Source organism: Corapipo altera, unplaced genomic scaffold (assembly GCF_003945725.1).
Source record: "Corapipo altera isolate COAL_440 unplaced genomic scaffold, ASM394572v1 73, whole genome shotgun sequence".
NCBI classification, from domain to species: domain Eukaryota; kingdom Metazoa; phylum Chordata; class Aves; order Passeriformes; family Pipridae; genus Corapipo; species Corapipo altera.
The window spans coordinates 1,012,349-1,031,521 of NW_020884957.1; positions in this window are offsets into that span (position 1 = coordinate 1,012,349).

Consider the following 19,173-nt stretch of genomic DNA (forward strand, 5'->3'; position numbering starts at 1 on the left):
TTTTAATACATCACCTGTTTGCATGTCTACCAACAGCTACTGGCATGCTAGCTCAAATGGAATTGCAATGGCTATCGATCCCTGCATTTCACAGTACATTAGAGTTGTTCAGCATGCTGGGGGTGGGAGGAGATGCCAATAAAAGAGCAGAAGGGGTGGAGAACATTCTGTAACACAACCTCCAACCGAAGTAGAATTCAACCTTCTGCTGAGCTGTAGAGGAGGCCTGGAGCCAAAATCAAAGACTGAAACATAAAGGAGAAAAATTTAAAGCAGGAAAGGATAATCTGCTTCAAAACAGCAGTAGTGTAGGTGGTTGGGAGAAAGAAAAGAAGAGAAGCTGAAACCAGGAAGAATTCATTTGTGATTAGGACAGTGAACTGGAGCTTATGGGATTTATATTCAAGCACAGCTTTGCTACACACTTCTTGAACAACCTTGAGAAAGTGACCTCAAGTGGGCTGAACAGAGGCATCTGGTTACTTAAACGTGGGCAGCTTTTCGTACTCCCAGACGTGTGTCCAACAGCCTCCACAGGACTGTGGCTATCACATCTGTCATCTCTTTGGGAACAGTGGGACATTCAAACTGGCACTAGACTCCCAGATGCGAGCACAACTCCCTTAGTCTGTCTTATTCTTTACATAAAACTGAAACAATAATGTTTGCTTTCTCTGTTCTTATTTCTCCCTCTTCCGTTAGAATATGCAATATTTTACTGGCAGTTTCAGGCCATATTTGTACAGTCTCGATTTTGGTAAAGGTATCTAGGCATTATAACAAGGCAAATAATAAGGAACAGTGATATGGATAAAAATAACACCGAGGTAATAAGACTGTGGGACAGTGAAATGACTTGCATTTTCAGCAGGCAATGGAAAAGGCAGGAGAAGTGTAATCCCTGAGGGAATGAAAGCTGTTTCTCCTCTATTTTCCTCTCAGTTCTGCTCCAGGTATATTCTTTTCTCCACTATGCCAGCTCAGCACTGTGCAATATTTTCCTCCAAATAAAATAATGGAAACTCATACCAATTTTTTTACCTGAGAAGGATCAGCTGTAGGTAGAATATCCACAAAGGAAAAAATCAGAGGAAGGTATTTGAATGAATGAAGGGGAAATGTTCGGGGAGTGGACAGAAAAGTTTTTTGTTTGGTTGGTTGGGTTTTTTTGTGTTTGTTTTTTTTTTTAAGTTATCCATCAAGATAAACACTTTAAGTAAACCTTTATGTACCGAAGAGGTTGTACAAGAATAAGGTATGCAGGTACTTGGGGGATGTTGTAGGAATGGAAGCATTGTTTTACTGCACATTGCAAAACCAACCATTGGTCTTCTTTTTTTTCCTCAAAAGGTTTCCGTAATACATTGGCCTGTACCATAAACAGAGGAACAGAATAGCTCAATGATGGGCTTTTTCTTTTTTGCTTCTTCCTATATCACTGACAAAAACAAAATTATGTAGTTCTAAAATATTAATAAAGGGAAAATTGCCAGTGTGTTACATTCAAAACAAAACACTACTGAGATAGTAGAAATTTAAGTCTATTTAAATGATAATACGGGCACATAATTCTATTTACTGAATACCATCTATATGTTCCTTTCACAATAAATCTCAGGTTGGTGGAGATCACCTGTAAACAAAAATAAGGCACTTTGGCTGTAAGTAAATGTTTCAGTTTAATTTGAATTGCATTTTACATGTTTAATGCAACATAAAACGCTCTTCTGAGTAACAAAGGCATTTGTCATATTTCCTTGTTCAGCTTTATTACACTGAAAGATCCATGCAGATGGTTAATAACCATGCTAGTGACAGGGAATTATTTGCCGGTTCACTGGTTGTGCCTGATTTTTGTTATGAACACACACACTCATCCTGCGGTGGGAGCTTTTACTGTTATGTCAACCAATCAAAATCTCATGCGGACAAAAACCTTTTGTCTAATGAAAAATCTTTATTTTCACACTGCTCTCTTGCTTTTTTGGAAACGCATACCTAGTTTCCTATCCAACTCAGTATTGCTCAACACTGATACATCTCTACATAGGCAGAAGTGCCCAATCTCTGCAGCTACTGATGTTTCTTCCTCAAACTTTCACAGGGATTTCTCATATAAGTTGGGGCATGTGTGTGTGTGCATCCCCCTCACGAAGGAAATGTGAAAACATCCCCTTCCTCCTGTGACTGAGGATGCTGGGGAAGCCACATCTGGGGACACCCACCGCCTATGGGAGCTGTTTTTAAGCTGAGCCTCTGCTGTTTGGCCCCAACCTGAAACACAGCTCCTGCCATGCCTGGGCACGGCCACACCAATTTGGTCCTACCCATCCAGTCCTGGCCTCACCCCAGGGCTCTGGCTGCACCAGTGCTCCATGGATGGCCTGTCTGCCAGGTCCTGCCATCACCCACTGGAGGACCCTCAGCACTCCTGGCACAGGAGCCTGTGGTGCCCTGACAGATCTCTGTAGGGCCTTTTCTTTTGCATTTTTCAAGAAATGTTGATTGGCATCCTTTTCCTTTTACAGGAGATGCATGAAAACATGCATCCATTAATTATTTTAATGTCCTTTCAGATGCTTACATGGATGATGATATAAAAGTTCCAAGTTTCTCTTTTTATATATTTTTTTTTCTGGAAATGCTATCATACCATTCATAATTGCCATATTTTCCTGGTGGAATTTCTGTCTTACTTACCAGTATGTTGTTTTTCTTCAGAGCTGCTGATTTATTTTTAAAACATTTGAAACTATCTATGATTAATTTTTCTCCACTATGATCTTCCTGTGAAATATAGTCTCCCTTTGATTTTTAACTGTTTAAAAGTACTTTTTTAACATTTTTCCTTGTACAAGTTGATGAGGGGGAAAAAAAGGCTTAGCATGGGTTCCAGAATGAGGTAATCTTTGTTTGAAAATAAATTTAGTTCCTTGGTTTATTTTGGAAATAGATCAGCTGTCACAGATTCTAGAGGGCGGCATCAGTGAGTTCAGTTTATTGAAACAGAAATGACAGAATGTCAATTAGCTTTTCCATTACATGTTATATGAACAAAAGCTACTGTATAAGCCAAAGTGAATTTAGTTTAGAACAGATCCCTTTTTATATGTTTACAAAGAAAAAAAAAATAACTCTTTTTATTTTATTTTTTTAAAGAATTTTCCTTGGATTTCCTTTTCTATAAGCACCAGAATGACTGTAATATGCAGTGCAGGCAAGATCAAACCTTGAAAAGTAGTGGTGAGACATCAAAAATAATGTAACAGCTTCCCAAATCCTTACACATTTGCCTTCGGTCCATTCTGTCTGACAACTAAAAAGCTGCAAACATCTATATCAAGACAGTGAAATGCAGCTTCTTCTATGGAAACACCTTCTGGGGGATATCATCATGATCTGAACCCTGCTGTGGTCAGCTCCTCAGTACACACAGAACACGGGAGAGAACTTCACAACGGAGAGTTCGTGAAGTTCGGAACTGGAGCTTGTCATACTTGTATCATGGTGTCAAAACTCAACTCAGATGCCCATTAAATACGAATGGATGTTTTTCATGATAAACCAAACTACAAAGGGCAACAAAATAGGTATTTTGTTCACATAGTTTACTGCTATTTATGTGGTGAAAGGAAAAGATTTGAGAAGTTCATTCTTGGCTGAATAAGCACTGCTTTTCTTATTTCTCACACCATAGGCAGATCTTGACTGTTTTGTCTTCAAGGGATCAATCTCATTCTGAAATTAAAAATACAAGCCCCTGTTATTTGAACTAAAGACCACATCTTCCACTCTTGATGTGCAGCAGTTGTAAAACTGTCTGTGTGGTCTAATCCACAGAACGTGTCACAGATAAAATAAATCAGTGTAACTTACAGAATTACCTAATCTAGTAAGTGTTTTCTGAGAAACTGTGGTTTTTTGCCATGTTTGACTCTCTTTGGGCGGAGAGTTTTGCAGCTCTGCCAGAAGTGACCTGTGGAAGTTGTCAGTTATCTGTTATATACTGCTGAAAAAGAGACCAGCTCCTGCAGATATGAAACTTTCCTTCCTAAGTGATTCGAAAACATTAACATGACTGGATAGTTATGGCTCTGTGATACTTTGAAAGCAAGGTAGGAGAGGGCAAGGACAGAAAAGGAAACCATGGATATGCCTACAGTGCAGTAAGGTTACTGAGCTTACGGCAAACCTGATCCTGAACACCGAGTTGAATAAAATCTCCTGCAGACATGAAGGCATGTGCTAATTACATGTGATCCTTTTGAAGAATGGCTGCCAGAAAAGGATAGACTGCAGGTTTGTCCTGCAACCTGTTTGAACCTTCCTTGACTGCTAAAACTGCAAAATGAAAGTTGCCTGAATTATACTGGACATCACGGAGGCGCTGGGACAGGAGTGCCTTCAGGCTCAGTGGCAGACACTTCAACAAAAATTTGAAGTGTGCACATCTGAAATCTGTGTCCTCTGGATGCAAGTTATCATTACATTCCTCTGAGACATTCACACTGAGCTTGCGTATATGCCATAGGACCTGTAGGAAATACATGCCCTTCTGGAGTAGCATCTGGAGGTCTGGCGATGAAGTAGGATACCTAAGGGCATTAAAAATGGCACCAAATACCTGTGTGCATACTGCTAAATAAAAGCTGAATCAATCAACTCTAGAGAAATAGGAATGGGGTAAAGCATTTAAGCACATCTCATCCTCTCACTATTTCTCTAGACTTTTTAAGAACTAAAGCACTACCACTCCCACTTCTGTTTTGTCACAGTTCCTCTTCTCTCTCTGTCATTTGGGGTGGTGATGGTGGAGAAAGATATGTGAGAAATGCTAAACTGGATGGAGAGATCCTGGATACAACTTCAAAATGTTTCTAGATTAAGCCTATTGCTAATCATGAATATAAAATTAGTGAACATGACCTTTGTTCTCCTGGTAACAAACACTTCTTTCTGGAACAATTGCTTTGAACGGCAAGCAATTACCTTCTTCTGTACATTTGATTACTAATTTCTTATCAGAACAATAAAAAACAAGTCACTTCTCTTCCAGTCCTCACATTTTAATTTCATTTCTGCTGCCAAAGCATGCCTGGCTCCTGCTTTGTATATTTGATGTGCAGCTGCGGTAGGAAGCTGCAAATAGCAGCACAGCATCTTTAAGAGCTGTGCCTGCCAAGGGTAAAAGGACCCTGCAGGGCAGCTGTACTCAGGGAACCATCCTAATTGTTCAGTAAGTAGCAAATCATGTTGTGATAAGAAAGGTGCAGAATTAACTAGAAAAGTGTTCTTTTTCCAACTTTTCCCATTGCAAGAAAGAAAGTGACTTTTGGCCAAGATAGACTATAGAAATCGGTATCCTTTCTCACTAGTTTGAAAGGCAGCCACAGGCTGCTCTAGCTGAGTTATTAATGGAAGCATGGCACAGTATGGAAGTATTCTACCATATATCACTGTTTCGTGGGTTTTTTCACCTGCTGTAATAGATGAGGGATACTAAGAAAGCAATCAATCTGTAGGATGTCTTAAGATTAACCAAAAGGGTTTTTTCATAATTTTTGGTAAGGATGTACCTTATACACTCAAGACAGGAAGGGAAGCATCCTTAATTTGTGCATACAATAAATTAATTGCTATCTCTTATTGAATTAAAATGCATGTACAGCTGAAATAGGGCAGCTTTTATAAAGCTTCCATGACTGGCTGTAAGCTTTTCAAATTGTGCATGTACCAGAGCCTCCTATATCTTTTTAGCCAAGTGCTGGAAGCATAGCACTACTTGAAAGATAAGCCTGGGTGTTAATTAAAACCTGAAGGAAGATATTTGAATATGCTACCTTAAATTTCATCCCTCTATCTATTTTCTTCTCATAGATGCTTCTCCTGATAGAATCACCTCTTCTGAAATTGGTCTGTCCTTGCTTATTTATAATAAGCATTCCCAGCTCTCTCTTGATAATATTGCAGTAAGTTGTTCAGAGTGTAGAGTGAGTTGGATGATTTTGTCCAGAGCAAATAGTAATACGCAGGGTTTTTTATCTTTCTGTGTCTGGGCCATGTTCATCTGAATCACAGGGAAAAGGACTTTTAGCATCTTAAACAAGAACCGTTCCCTTGCAATGTAAAACCAATTTACAATGATTGCCAATTACACCGCTGATGAAGCTGTGAGAAATTACCAGCTAACCTTAACTAGCACTTTAAAGCTGTAGATCCTGGGAACAAAATTCAGTAGTCCAGCTAACTGATCTTTCTGCCTATTAATGTACTTTATCTTCTCATACCCATATACATTCACTACTAACTTACAAATCAAACAAAACCCATCATACATACATTCTTATCCAATTGCCTTTATTGAATTTTTATCAATTTTGATATTGCATTCTGAATAAACATGAAACTGCAGCATAAAAATCTCTAGAGGATTCCAAGGCATGTATGTGAACAGGAACCTGTGGTAACTTCAGATATTCATAGGAACGTATGTTTCAACAAGCCAGAAAAGACCAAGAGTCCAAATGATGAAATGTTCTGCCTCTGTCAATGATCTTTAATTATGTTTCAAAGAAAGCTGACATGGTGTATTTCCATACTGGGTCAAGCCTATCTGAAATACATGTTTAAATGCTAGTCACAGTGGCGATCAGCTTGCACCCTAAAGCATTGGATTTGCTTTCTGAAACCATTCTAATACGAGTTTGCTCTTCTTACGGCTCTCAACCACCCATTCTTTAATCTCATCTTTGATACTTAGGAGAAAAGTCAATCCAAAAAATGAGATTCCTTCAACTAAGTGTTTTCATATGAGTTTCCTGTATTTATTTATTCAGTTTTCATTAATGCACTGGCTTCATTATAGGACATAGTGACATTCTAGTGACATAGATTTTAATTACTATACTCTTTCTCAAGGGATCTTCATTATAATCTGTATCACTACTATTATTGCCTTAAGTAATAACTAAAAGAGGTCATGTTCTAGGTTAATAGCCTGCAGCTGCAATGCCGAGAAATTTGTAGTACTAAACATGGCTATATAAATAAACTAGATATAGCTAATAGTGTTATCCAATGATGGGAAGTATTTTCACACAGATGTTGACATTAATCTCAAGTGCCAGTTCATTTCACTCTGCTTGAATTAATTGTATTTGCAGCTACAAGCTACATTGAAAAAAGAAATCAGGTCTGGAAACAACAAGTTGATCAAATAATTCTTTCCAGCTGAGGAAATTTGGAAGGTGTCCAGCTGGAGAGGAAGATGTGCAAACCAATGATTTACAGGGGGTCTCAGTCATCTTGACAATCTTCACTTCAGATGCTTTTACACTCACTGTCAAAACTGACTTTGTGAAGACTTCTTCATCTGTGTGTTTCATGGAAAATAAATCACAAATACTTCAACAATACTTTCAAATGTTTAACAGGGACACTGACAGTGTCCAAAATTATGTTATACTCAGTATTTGTAGAGTACAGCAGTCAGTCTGCATTTCCTTTCCTGTCAAACCTTATATCTGTACACATATACTCAGCTATCAGGGAGGGCTAATACTGAGAACTTCATGGAATCAAAGAATTGTCTTCCTGTATCTAACATGCTGAATCCAAAAAGCTCTCACAGTACCTTGCTTGGACCTTCACAATTCATCATTATAACAAAAAAATGGAGTCTTTGTTGTATAAACTGTACAGCATGGCCACACTAATACCTCTTGAATTTACATTTTATACGTGACAAATGGCTGTGGGAAAGTGCTTGGACTAGAAACTGACTGGAAATTTCAATATAAAACTTCTATTCTCATTAGAGTTATCCTTTAAGGTGGGTAGGAGTTGTGTTGATTGTTTTGGTTGATTGATTGATTGAGGGTTTTTTGTTGGTTTTTTTTTTTCTTCTTTGTTTGGTTGGTTGGTTTTGTTTTATTTAGCCGAAAGAGCTATAGGATTCTTAGTTTGCATATTTTTATGTTTTCATGTCTTCTGAGAAAGAACCGTTTCTTTTTTTATACAGGCATTTTGCAATCCACTGTTCCAGCCATTCTACCTGGTGGTGCATCATCCAGAAACTGTTACTGAGATGAAAACATAAGACTGGTAGAAATGTGCCAGAGGATGACACTGAACAAGACAAGAATGTAAAGAATGGGAACTATGTTGGCTGTGGAGAAGGAGTGGGATTTTCTTCACACTTATTAACAATGATTCTAAATGAGTGCTGACACTCAGCTGTACCACAGTTCTGGACATCAGCTTTGATGATGATCCCCATGTAAGCACGAGAGCTTTGTTAATACAAGCCTCTCTGCAAGTGTCTAGCTGATACTAACTTTGTAGCTCACTGCTCAGCTACCACTTGTGTAGCCTGGTCAGAGTCTGGAACCATCTCCAGCTCTTTAGGAGAGACAACTTCACCAGCAGCTGGTGGGCAGACATAGACCTTACCTACTGAACAGTTCCCACTCCCCAGCAGAAGAAACAAGTATGAAATTAAAATAAGAAGGGCACTGCACCCCTTATTTTCCTTGTCTTCTGTTTTTGGTAGGTTTCACAGGTTGCATTTTTTTACGTGAAAAGCACAACTCATTACTGTTTGCAGTCAGCTGATTTGTCTACCATGTTTTTTTCCTTTCCTTCCAAAAATTATTCAAGATACACAAAACTATGATTGTCTTCTACCAACAGTTATACCAAAAATCTCCTTAAATTATTAAATTGGCATTATCCTCTTTGGCAAATATCAGTAAAGAGCAAACAGTACAAGAGCTGGTGTTGTGTCATGCTAAGTAATCAATCAAGCAAGCATGGAGACTAACATAATAGAAAAGATTTTATTCAAGTACAGATTAGCATTCTCTTTGTCTGAGAAGTTCAGAAAAGCAGCAGAAAGAATAAGATATCAAGAGTATCGTTTTCCTGTGCAAAGCACATACAATTGCAGTGGATTATTCATTAAAATACCTGGCACAGAAATTAATACATTGCATTGCAAATTTCCCTTGCCCCCAAGATCCTAGTGTAATATTATTTACATGAGTACTTTCTGCTTGTACAAATTAGCCTGTCAATTTCCAGAACTTTCACCATATGGAAAGTGTCACTCACAACTACAGATGTTGTACAGAGCACAAATGATTAGAATAATAGAGTGTGCATTTTGGAAGTTAAAGGTGCAATGGTGGTGTTCCCAAATCACCTTCTGTTTGATATACCCCAGTCTGTGAGTAAATGAACCTCAGTGTAGCTCTATAGATCTCCTTCATCATCAGACAACTGATTGACTTACTACTATTAATTAGTTCCGTTAGTGGAGTGATCAGGGTCACACAACAGGGATAGCACCTTTTTGTCCTAGGACACGTACTGAACTGGCTGATCAAATTTCAGAGCTATTAAAAATTCTTTTTGACAATTTATGGAGAATGGGTGGCATTTCAGCTAATGGGAACAGTAAATATGTTGAGAGCTTTAAAAAGACAGGAAGAAATTGTGATCAGTCAGCAAAATCTCTGTTTCTGGAAACAGGAGTAATGGAACAAATAACTAGCAGGCTTCCTGGAGGATAACAAGGAATTTTTTTGGTAAGAATAGATTTTATCAGAATAATCCACTTTTATTCTATGATGGGTAACAGATGCTGCAGACAAAGGAAAAGCAATTGCTATTGTATTTTTTGACTTTAGAAAGGCTTTTGATGCTGTTGTTCATGGAATTCTTAGCAAATTAGAAAACATGATGTAGATGAATCTAGATGAGAACAGTCATAACCCACATTGGAAAAGCAATTCTCAGAGACAGAGACTTCTGACAGGCACAGTGAACATGGATGTTTGTTTTGAATGGTTCCGCAAGGGTCAAGTGGTATTCAAGTGATATTCTGCTGCAAGACACTGCAAATCAGTTCCTTGGGAAATCCTTCCTGCCTAAGGTAAGAATAAAGATACTAAATGCCTCTTGGGCCAGTGACATTCTCATTAACTGAGTTTTTAAATAACAAACTAGGAAAAAAGCATGTTGAAAAAACCACGGGTAAGTAGCTGAGTATTGTAAACTCTCTAAACATCCATTTTAACTGGCTGGTTTGGTACTCAGGGTCACGGGCAAATGCATCTCTGACAAAAAGGTTCATTTAGGCTGATGCTCTGAGTCTAACCTTAAGAAACAAGGCAAATATAAACTAATGCATAGTCCTTGTATATGCCTCCGTTGCAGTTTCCCAATTTCTGGGAGCTGTTTAAGGCCTGTCTAAGGGTTTCTCAGGCTGGAGGTTAATTCTGGAGCTGACAGCTTCTAAGTCACTCATGGATTTTCCAAGGCTCTCATCAACCTGCTTGCAGTTTGGAGCTGACACCAAGCAGCATTATTGAAATCTGTAGTGTACTCATGTGTAAAAAAGTATTTCTTTTTGTTTAATTTTAAACCTTCTACCTGATACTTTCACTGACATAATTTAAATCTCATACACAATGAGTAACAAGGCATGACTTACCTCTGACAGAGTTACTGTTACTTTACCCCAGACTGGCAAGGAGAGAACATGCTTTGTGTTGTGTTTGTTCAACCTTTCAAGAGACCTAAGTGCACACCTGATGGCAAATGTCATAGTATTGGCTAAAATTGTCCCTAATTTTTCAATCTCATTGTTTGGATTTCTTACTCTTTTGTCTTACAGTTCTTGGTCCAGTGTTTGTTCAGACTGAGGTGTTGTGGCATCTGCCTGCCTAATTGCACTCCTGGGCCTTTGTAAACACACAGGATGGGAAAGATATGACCCATGGCTCATCCTGATAGGGGATCAGGCTACTCCTGAGAAGTTCACCTTGTATACTTGCCTCACATTGTCATCACCAGGCAGGTGATGTAACCACTGTTTGCTTTATACAGCATGGCCCAGCTGGTTAGAAGTCTTCCATCAGCTACAGAGTGCAGCCACCCTGCAGAATAGACACAGACATAGCTTTCGCTTGTAACACATAGGTTTGCCACGTCTATGAGGGTGTTGGTTTTGCATTTTTTCTATCTTGACTTCATTGTACATTTAGATTAAACACAAGCAATGTATCACACAGTTGCACAAATACCTCTGTATATCCGCTGGAAATACAATGCTAAGGTGGTGCATATCATCATTTCTTGCAAATATTTTCAGCAGAGTTGTATAATGGACTTTAGGCCAAGCCTTAACCCAGTGTTTTGCTGCTGTCCCAGGCCCTGTGAGACAGTCATTGACATCAGTAATGTTCTGCCAGAGGCAAATATCAATCAATGTACTGTCATAAACTTTGAATTATGGCTATATGTGGCAGATGTAGAACTGGTCCTGTTCATATTTGCCATAGCTTTTAGCTAAAGTACTAACAAAACACCATCATAATATCAAAATTCTACATGGCAGAAATTCCTTCCTTCCTGTAAGAATCCAGAGGAATGATAATTGTGACAACATTCAATAATGTATAAACAATCTTTATTTCTTTTTGAAAAGCCAAATCTCTGCTATTTCAATGAGTAGATGTTTCTCTAAGAATGGTCCCCTTTGGGTTTTTTCGTTATTTTTTAGGTAATACTGAAAGCCAAATTTGACTCAACAGGCTTAGGAATATCAGAACCTGGATTGCTATAGCTGGTAAGAAATCTAAATTTATTAGAAAAAATATCAACCAAGAATTGGTATTAATATAGAATCTCTCTAAAGCTAATATACACTGAACATCTAAATGTGACTGACCTTAAGAAAAATTGCAGCTTTCATTGTTCCTGCATTCTTAGACACTAGTTTTTTGGAAGGGTCCCTTATAGATAGAAGAGGCTTACCTGCACATATGTTACATGGTTGCCTGGAACGCTGTAGAATCTGTGTTGTCTGATGAACACCTACCTCTTAGGCATTACACCAGTGAGTTTAAAAACATCCTGTATTTCAGCCTAGTACCCTGAAATCATTAAAAGACATTACATGGCTTTAATAATTTTGGATCAGCTTTCCTTGTTAATCATCATCTGACTAAAAGAGGACTATCCATGTAAGAGTTTGTAGAATCTCCTTTACACAGCTCCTGCAGTACTAAACCTTTGAAGTCTGCTGTTGTCAAACGATGTTCCCAGACAACATGGAATAATTCAGTGAGAAATAATGGATGAATGCCAGATGACATAGACATAAAATATCAATGATTTTTTATTCCAGTCTTTGAACCATGTGTTAATTGCAAAAAGATGTGTAAGATTGGTGAAAAGGTGGAAAATGCAGTCTGATAGGCTATTCTGTACCCTGATAAAATCTGTGCAGAACTAAGACATGTGTCTCCATTTAATCTTATAATTGCAAAAGGCAGTTCATAGGCCCTCTCCAATTCCCTTCACTTTTTTCCCAAAAGTCATGGACTTCAAAATCTGGCATGTTTTCTCTTCTGCCCATTAGAGAAAGACTTGCAGAACCTTCATGTTGTGACTAGCAGTATCATCTCACATAACAGCAAAGGTACAACAATTATTAATGCTAAAAGAATGTTCTACTGTTAAATTACATCCTAATTGAAATGTGGATTTTAGTATGTCAAAGTTCAAGGATTAATTCTTCACATTTGGCACATTTATATCAAAAGAATTGAATATAAAATCTACCATTTTACACGGGCAGTAAAGACTGTGATAAGCTTGGTCTGTCATTCATTCATTCATTCATGGCTGGGCTTCGCAAACAAAGATTTAGGAAGGCTTTATCCACATTTGTTACAGGCACGCTGGTGACTAATGAGGCCAATACGAGATAGACATATCTGATTGCAAAAGGCACAGCAGAAAGACTCCTTAGGTGGTATATTCTGCAAGACACGATTCTTTCTGCGTTGTCTTTTCTCCTTGAGAGTGATCCTGTGTGCGTTCTCTAAGGAAGCAGCAGCGTTGTAGATGGTGTGTCTCCAGGCCTCCCGACTGGAGGCCAGAGTAGACCAGTTATGTTGATCAATATGGCCAAGGCTGAGATGTTGTTTCAGGGAGTCCTTGAATCTTTTCTTTGGGGCTCCTCTCTTGCGGCAGCCAGTGGCAAGTTCACCTTAAAGCAAGATCTTAGGGAGGCGGTGGTCCTTCATCCTTGAGATGTGCCCTGCCCAGCACAGCTGTGTTCTCAGCAACATGGCCTCAATACTTGTGACTGCTGCTTGTTCAAGAATAGATGTATTGGTCACATAATCTGACCAGTGGATGTTTAGGACTGTATGGAGACCGTTGATGGAAGCGTTCTAGGAGTCGCAGGTGGTGGCGGTAGATGACCCATGATTCAGAACCATATAAGAGAGTAGACAACACTACGGCTTTGTAAACACTGATCTTGGTGCTTTTCTTCAAGTGTTTATTACGCCATTCTCTTTTATGGAGTTTTCCAAAAGCACTCTATGCCTTTGCTAATCTGTTGTCAATCTCCCCATCAATCTTACCATCTGAGGAGATGAGGCTACCTCGGTAATTAAACTGCTGGACTGATTTAAGCTCTGATTGGCCAATGGTGATATGGGGATGATGGAAGACTTCCTGAGGTACCAGTTGATAGAGAAGTTCTGTCTTTAAGCTGACTTCCAGCCCAAAGAGCTCAGCAGTATCTGCAAAGCAGGATGTTAAACGCTGCAGAGTTGCTTCTGTATGGGTAACATCATCAGCATAAAGCAGCTTGGTCTTTACTCTGCACTCATAGGTCTTTCACCAGAGAGGTTTCCTCCCAGTTGTAGGATAACTGGAAATTAGTATGAAAATGAAAATCAAATGCTTTTACCAGTCATCTAAGCCTAACCTGAGCAGAAAAAGGTGTGCAGCACTGAAAATCTGCAGCAAAATTTCTTTTCATATTCCTGATAAAATTAAAAAAACTTTGTTTTTCTCCTCTCATTTTACTCCTCTTAATCATCTCACTGAAACAGATCTTCTCACATGTTTGCAGAACCTTTTTCATGAAACCCCCCTTTGAAATCTGTTGTTAAATATGGTTTCAGATCATCATGAAGGGTTTTCCTAGGCAAACACTTGGTGTTTTTTAATCCAAAGAAAATCTTATATCTCCCTCATCATGTGTTCAAGGGCTATGAGTTGCTGCCACCTTCTCCTTTAGTACAGCTTCCACAGCATGACCCACAAGTCTTTCTTTGCTCTGGCACTTGCCGCTCCCTTTGTTATGCTTACTTAGTGGAGAATATAGTGAAGAAATGGCAGTGAGCCCCAGGAGATCACTCAAGCTTTCAGACAATGTTGTTTGGGAAGGTGTAGAGAAGTGGTGCCTGATCTCACAGAACAACGGGCATGAGAGAATGCAGTTTTGCAATAGGCCTTGTGGGCAGGCTCTGCCCAGTTCTTTTTCTCTACTCTTTTGAGTTGCTAGCAGTAATTGTGATTTCTTCCAGGTTCCTACAATTTTCATTCTCACTCCAAGAGTAGGTCATTTAATGTCTTGAACACAAAGATGTTCATGCAGTCTTCAATCTCCTCCTCCCTCCCATTCTACCTCCACCCATAGGCCCTGAAGCAGAAGTCACCTGCTCAAAGAAGATGGTAACAAGGGGCTGTTTGGGCATCCTTACTAGGCTACTCTGTCCTGTGATCCTCAAAGAATCACTGAATGGCTAAGGTTGGAAGGGTCTTCTGGAGGTTATTTGGTGCAACCCCTGCTGCTCCAGCAGGGACACCCAGTTGCTTATCACTGGGTCCAGATGGCTTTTGAACATCTCCAAGAATGAAGACTCCACATCCCCCCTGGGCAATCTGTGCCAGTGCTTGACCACCCTCACAGTGAAAAGTTGTTTCCTGATGTTCAGAGGAAACCTCGCGTATTTTAGTATGTGCCCATTGCCTCTAGTTCTGTCGCTGGCCACCACTGAAGAGATAGTCTGGCATATTCTCTTTGCACCCTCCGTTCGGGTACTTACAACGTTGGTAAAATCCACCTGAGCCTTCTCTTTACCAAGATGAATAGGTCCAGCTCTCTCAGCTCTTCCTCATAGGAGAGGTAGTCCAGTCCCTTCATCACATTTGTGGCCCATCATTAGATTATCTCCAGTAGGTCTAAGGAACTCTTGTACTGAAGATCCCCAGACCTGGACACAGCACTCAAGGTGTGGCCTCACCAGTGCCAAGCAGAGGGGAAGGATCCCTCCCTTGACCTTTTGACACATGGCCCAGGATGCCTAATGCAGCCCAGGATACAATTAGCTGCCTTAGTGGCCAGGGTGCACTGCTGGCTTGTGTTCAACCCAGGTCTTGTTCTGCAAATCTGCTTTCCAGGTGGGCATTCCCCAGCATATAGTGGTGCTTGGGGTTGCTCCTCACTGGGTGCAGGACTTTACACTTTCCTGTGTTGAAATTCCTGTCAGCCCATTTCTCCAGCCTATCCAGATCCCTCTGGATGGCAACATGACCTTCTGATGGCTCTGCCACTCTTAGCAGTTTGGGTCAGCAGCAAACTGGCTGAGGGTGCTCTTGAGACTATGCCCTTCTGTGTACTCCTCAGCTTATCCAGACAGGACAAAAGATGAAAAATATCAGAGACCTTGAAACTGTGTTTTTTGGCTTACATGCAATTTTGAAGCTGCTTTGATCAGTAGTTATCCTTTCCCATATTACAGCTCAGTAGGTCCTGTCCCTGTTCCCTCAAATGGAGAAAGAAATTGGGTCCTCTTTTACTACACTTTTTTTTCCATCCAGTTTCTTAAAAATGCATAAAAATACTTTTATCTACAAAAATATGGACAGGAATATATATAAAACCACTGTGTAAGTAAACACTCTGAGACTTGCAAGAGTAGCTTCTAAAAGCTTAAGAAACAATATTAAGGACTCTGCTAAATCTCCGTAATTTCAGTATGCGTAAAATTAGAAGACTAATCACTGTAGTGATGATGAAAATCAGGAAACCATATTATTCCTATGTATTTGCTATATGTTATCCTGCTTAATTCAGTCTAAGAGTAACATTAATACTTCTGCTAAGCACAGCTATAGGGACAGATTCATAATATTTTTCTCAGAACAATACCTTGGAGAGGGGCTGTGTGTTCCAGAAAGGAAAATCAATATTATTAGTTTAAGATCTGTAACTTTCTCTGCTACCTGGCTTTAAATTGCTAGAATTTACTGAGGAAATAAAAGCATACGTGGCCTCCTCAGCTTTTCCTCCAAGTTTTCCTCATCCAAAGGGAGAAACTGTCGTCATGATCAGTGTAGCCACATCCCCAGATGTGGCATCACCCTGCCAGGAAACAAACAATTTTGCATTAATTATAACTGATCCCATAGTTCATATAATAAAATCTCAAGTACTTTACAGCAACTACTCCAACAGCAATAGGAGGAAGGAAGAAGCAGTGCAATGAACAACTCTGAGTGTGACTCTGATGGAGCTGGTCACTCATAGCCGTCCTCAAAGGTAGCTTTTCTGTGGTTAGCAATGGGATTGCTTACAAGGTAAGGTGAAACACCTCCATAGGGAAACCAATTGCTTTAAGAGAAATGAGACTAAATTAATCTAATTTGTAAGTATTCATTAGAAATAAATTTCTCAGCTCAAACCGTGATTTTTTACTAGTGCCTCTTGTTAAATCTATTAGAATACTGAGTTGATGAGTGCAGCACAGAGAGGAAGCAGTATGCCTCATTTTGTTTGTAAAATAAATGCTTTCCAAAGTTCTCTGTGTGAATCCTGGAAAAGAATGGTTTTGATTTTCCCTTGAGAAATGGGCTGATGCGTTTTTGTCAATAGGCGTCCTTTTCAGATAGAAACCTAATTCATTCTGGCCCTGCTGAATGGTTTCAGAGCCATATACCCTGGCAGCAATAATACTGTTAGCTTTCTCTTATATTAAATTCGCACTTGAGGAGCCTGTAGATAATGAATTTCAGATTTCTTTAGCCTTTGATGCCGCTTACACGTTTTGAGCAAACTAATGCGAAATCTGCTTGCTGAAAAAGTCTATAAGGAGCCTGTAAATAAGGGTTTGAGCCTTGTGGTCAAATAGTAAAACATTAAAAAAATTACATATATATATATATATATTTCAGGCTATGCATGTTTATACAATGTCTTGAACTTTTAAAGAAGATGTGCCCATTCAAGATGCAAGCCTGATTGCTTTACAGAGTGGCCTTGAGCTCTGCATTTAATTTTATGGAGAGAGAATCAGAATGGAAGCTCAACAGTCAAAGGTTTATGATCCAAGTAGGAACTGGCATGGGAAGCAGAGCATTCAGCTCTGGTGAGGAGTCAGAGAAGCAAGGAAGGGGCAACTCTAGGAAAAAAAGAGCTCAAGCACAGTTCAGAAACAGAGATTTTCCGAAGAGGAATTTGTATCCTGTTTGATGTTTTTTTCTAGTGATTACTGGTATGGCACTACTAGCCTGTATATAGTGTTCCTAGCTCAGCTGGCATTAATACTCTCTCTTGAGTATAACTAAGTTATGAAAACAGATAAACCCATTCACCAAAGAAAACAGAAAGATACACTGAGAACATATGGTTTCCTTAAGGTCCTGCACAGCAGAGAGTTTCTTGTCCATTCTCGATACATGCCACAAACATTTACCATGTCTGTTCAGCTCATCTGTCCACCAGAGATTTTTTTAGAACTGAGCATTGCAATTTATCACTGGGGAACAAAATTCCCAGCCTTGCCTCACCGCAGGAACATGGCTGGATCTCAAGCAGGTTGTACCTAAATGTTTTACTTTCTTCCTTAGGTCTCCTTCTTTTTCTACATCTATACTCTGTTCCTTATTTATTAGACCCAGAATTTAGGTAGAGTACCCCTTAAAATCATTATGATCAATGGCAAAAAAATGGTAGGTTTTGGATTGCCAATTAAGTTTAAATTAAATAACCTTACAATAGTCACTATTTAATATGGCTTGTACAAGAGGAGATAAAAATAAATATGACAACATCATTGCAGCATGATCGTGGAGAGAGTTATATGATCTGTTGCAGTATTGGGGAAATTAGGCTCGGTGGGAGAAGAAAAAAATCCTCAGCCATAAGAACCAGCTGTAGCACTAAAACACAGACAATAAAATTAAATCCTTATTAAAAAAAATCTGAAGTACGTGGAAAGATGTTTCTTTGTAGTTCAGGAAGGGACAGTTGTAGATATGTAGATATTTATTTGTACATCAGGAAGTCCTCTGAAACTATCCCCTTTGAACCTGAAATAAGCAGAGTGGATGCTTCACATCACCTTCTGGGCATCAATCTTCATATCTTTCCTTTTACTATACTCAGTCCAAGCTCTGGTGCTACCTCCAGCACCAGAGTCACAAATCCAACTTGTTTCTACTCATTTTAGCCCTAACATCATAGAACCTGGCTCCTAACCAGGGTGTCAGAAATATCTGCAGGTACTGTTGGAAGATACAGTGATTATTTTATTACACATTAAAATGGAAAACCTTGCAATTCACTCAATAGAATGTAGAAAGTACACAGAGAAGACTTTCCTCAAAGCAACAGATTCAGGCCACCCCAAGCTAATCCCAAGCATTGAAGAAAGTTAAGCACACTCAATTGCCTAAGCCTGTGTATTAAACCTGGTAGCAGCCAGGTTCTCTATCCGCTGTAGATGTAAAGAAGCAAAGAGAGTAAACATTTCCTATTGTACTGCAGGAAACAAGCAAGGGGAGCCCAGAACTAGGCACTCATGTACATGCTGCACTTGCCAATCCAATAGAAGCCTTTCCTGTGCTCAAAAAGGCAAAGGTTGCAAGGTAAAAGAAATCCCAAAAAAAAACCCCAAACGCTAGAACACGTTTCTGTATACTGTGATGGCCCCAAGCAGCACCAAATGCAGAGAACCTTCAAATCAATGTTCACACTTGAGCCCTCTGGCTTTTCACCAGCATTTGTAGTACTTACTCATCAAAAAACTGAAAGAATTTCCTGCCACTGAAATAATTCTAATTCGTGTATGTTTAAGGTACTTTAAGGTAGTCATAAAAAGCAGTGACATATAGGTATTCTAGACTAAACTGGTGAAATGCAGCATTCCAGGATCAACCATCACTGTTGCGCAGTAATAACAAGCACAAACCCACTGCATCGTAGCTCCTGCTGGGCATTTTACAACACGATTGCTCATTCACTCTTCTCAGTCTGACTAGAGACAGACACAGAGCAGTATCAGGACAATACTAACTCAA